This window comes from Solanum tuberosum, unplaced genomic scaffold, assembly GCF_000226075.1.
Source record: "Solanum tuberosum cultivar DM 1-3 516 R44 unplaced genomic scaffold, SolTub_3.0 scf00048, whole genome shotgun sequence".
NCBI classification, from domain to species: domain Eukaryota; kingdom Viridiplantae; phylum Streptophyta; class Magnoliopsida; order Solanales; family Solanaceae; genus Solanum; species Solanum tuberosum.
Genome location: NW_006238976.1, coordinates 2,184,164 through 2,184,425, shown reverse-complemented (window position 1 = coordinate 2,184,425; position 262 = coordinate 2,184,164).

Sequence of the window (262 nt, the reverse complement as noted above, 5' to 3'; positions counted from 1 at the left end):
ACACCCCCCCCCCCCCCCCCCCCAAAAAAAAAAAAAGTAAATTGTAAAATGTAAATAATTATTTTTTCAACTTAACGTCAAATAATATTTTCTATCAAATTTCAATCAAATCATGTCCAGACAACTACTTGGTTTGACGGAGAGATGTAAAATACTTTAAAGTAGGGATAAGGGTCTGAAAAATACCCCAACTTTGGTCGGATTTGCTGTTGCGATACTAAACTTTCATAAGGACCTATTACCTCCCTAGACTATTTAATAC